Source organism: Crocuta crocuta, unplaced genomic scaffold (assembly GCF_008692635.1).
Source record: "Crocuta crocuta isolate KB4526 unplaced genomic scaffold, BGI_CrCroc_1.0 scaffold533, whole genome shotgun sequence".
NCBI lineage: Eukaryota > Metazoa > Chordata > Mammalia > Carnivora > Hyaenidae > Crocuta > Crocuta crocuta.
The window spans coordinates 56,674-59,914 of record NW_027533086.1 but is presented as its reverse complement, the minus strand read 5'-3'; positions in this window follow the sequence as shown (position 1 = coordinate 59,914).

The window sequence follows — 3,241 nt, the reverse complement described above, 5'->3', positions numbered from 1 at the left end:
GTGAAGAAATGGGCAAAAGACACGAATAGACACTTCTCTAAAGAAGACATCCAGATGGCCAACCGACACATGAAAAAATTCACAACAACACTCATCATCAGGGAAATACAAATCAAAACCACAATGAGATACCACCTCACACCTGTCAGAATGGCTAACATTAACAACTCAGACAACAAGAGATGTTGGCAAGGATGCAGAGAAAGAGTATCTCTTTGCACTGCTGATGGGAATGCAAACTGGTGCAGCCACTCTTGAAAACAGTATGGATATTCCTCAAAAAATTAGAAATAGAACTACCATATGACCCAGCAACTGCACTATGAGGTATTTATCCAAGGGATACAGATATGCTGTTTCGAAGGGGCACATGCACCCTAATGTTCATAGCAGCACTAGCAACAATAGCCAAAGTATGGAAAGAGCCCAAACGTCCATCGATGGATGAATGGATAATGAAAATGTGGTATATATATACAGTGGAGTATTACTCAGCAATAAAAAAGAATGAAATCCTGCTATTTGCAACTGCGTGAATGGAACTAGAAGGTATTATGCTAAGCAAAATTAGTCAGAGAAAGACAAATATCATATGACTTCACTCATATGAGGACTTTTAAAAAAAATTTTAATGTGAGACAGAGAGAAACACAGCATGAGTGGGGGAGGGGCACAGAGAGAGGGAGACACAGAATCCGAAACAGGCTCCAGGCTCTAAGTTGTCAGCACAGAGCCTGATGTGGGACTCGAACCCACAAACTGTGAGATCATGACCTGAGCTGAATTCGGACTGACTGAGCCACCCAGGAGCCTCGAGGGCTTTAAGAAACAAAACAGATGAACATAAGGGAAGGGAAGCAAAAATAATATAAAAACAGGGAGGCAGACAAAACATGGGACTCTTAAATATAGAGAAGAAACAGAGGGTTGCTGGATAGATTGTGGGAGGCAGGATGGGCTAAGTGGGTAAGGGGCATTAAGGAATCTACACCTGAAATTGTTGCACTATATGCTAACTTGGATGTAAATTAAAAAATAAATACATAATTTTTAAAAATTCACCATGGTCATGTGGGATTTATTCCTGGGATGCAAGAGTGGTTCAATATTTGCAAATCAATCAATGTGATACATCACATCAATAAGAGAAAAGACAAGAACCATATGATAATTTCAAGAGACACAGAAAAAGCATCTAACAAAGTACCGCAACTGTTCATGATAAAACCCTCAACAAAGTAGTTTTAGAGGGAGCATACATCAACATAATAAAGGCCTTATATGAAAGACCCACAGCTAATATCATCCTTCATGGGGAAAACCCAGAGCTTTCCCTCTAAGCAGGAACAAGCCAAGGATATCTACTCTCACCACTTTTATTCAATATAGTGCTGGAATTCCTAGCCATAGCAATCATTTTTTTTACTATCAAACAATATAGACTTTATTTTTTTTCCCTCCCAAGATTTTGTTTAAATCAAGTTAGTTAACATATGGTATTGGTTTCAGGAGTAGAATTTAGTGATTCATCATTTACATATAACACCCAGTTCTCATCACAACAAGCACCCTCCTTAATACCACCCATTTAGCCCATTCCCCCACACTCAGCTTGTTCTCTACAGTGAAGAAGAGTCTCAGTCTCTTGTGATTTGCCTCTGTCTCTTTTTTTATCTTATTTTTCCCCTATGTTCACCTGTTTTGTTTCTTAAATTCTGCATATGAGTGAAATTGCTTAACATAATACACTCTAATTCCATCCATGTTGTTGCAAATGGCAAGGTTTCATTCATTTTAATGGCTGAGTAATGTTCTACTGTATATATATACCACATCTTCTTGATCCATTCAGCAGTTGATGGACATTTGCCTAGCCATAGCAATCAGACAATAAAAAGAAATAAAAGGCATCCAAATTGATAGAAAAGAAATACAATTTTCACTATTTGCAGATGGCATGATGCTCTATATAGAAAACCCTAAAAATTCCACCAAAAAACTACTAGAATTGATAAATGAATTCAGTCAATTTGCAGGACACAAAATCAATGTACAGAAACCTGTTGCATTCCTATACACTAGTAATGAAGCTACAGGAAGAGAAATTAAGAAAACAGTCCCTTTTACAATTGCACCAAATCCAATAAAATATCTAGGAACAAACTGAACCAAAGAGGTGAAAGATCTGTACTCTGAAAACTATAAAACACTAATGTAAGAAATACAAGACAATGCAAAGAAATGGAAAGACACTCCATGTTCATGGGTTAGAAGAACAAATATTGTTCAAATGTTTACCCAAATCAATCTAAATATTTAATGCAATTCCTATCAAAATACCAACAGTATTTTTCAGAGAACTAGAATAAACAATCCTAAAATGTGTATGGAACCACAAAAGGTCCCAAATGGACAAATCAATCTCAAAAAAGGAAAACAAAATGGGAGGTATCACAATTCCAGACTCCAAGTGATATTACAAAGTTGTAGCAATCAAAACAGTATGGTACTGACATAAAAACAGGCACACAGGTCAAGAGAACAGAATAGAAAACTCAGAAATAAATGGAATTATATGGTCAATTAATCCTCAAGAAGGGAGGAAAGAAAATCCAACAGGAAAAAAACAGTCTCTTCAATAAATGGTGCTGGGAAAGGTGGACAACTACATGCAAAAAAAAGCAACTAGATCATTTTCTTACACTACACACAAAAAACAAACTCAAAATGGATTAAAGACCTAAACTGAGACCTGAAAACATAAAAATCCTAGTAGAGAGTATAGGCAATAATTTCTCTGACATTGGCCATAGCAGCTCTACTCTAGACATGTCTCCTGAGGCAAGGGAAATAAAAGCAAAAATAAACTGTTGGGACTACATCAAAATAAAAAGCTTCTGCACAGCAAAGGAAACATCAATAAGACTAAAAGGAAACCCACTCAATGGGAGAAGATATTTGCAAACGATATATCAGATAAAGGGTTAGTATCAAAAATCTATAAAGAACTGATACAATTGATCACCCCAAAAACAAATAATCCAATTAAAAAAATGGGCAGAACACATGAACAGATAGTTCTCAAAGAAGACATACAGATGGCCAACAGAGACATGACAAGATGCTCAAAATCATTCATCATCAAGGAAATCCAAAGGGGGGAAAATAGTGGGGGAGAGGGAGGGAGGCAAACCATGAGAGACTCTTGAATGCTGAGAACAAACTGAGGACTGATGGGGGT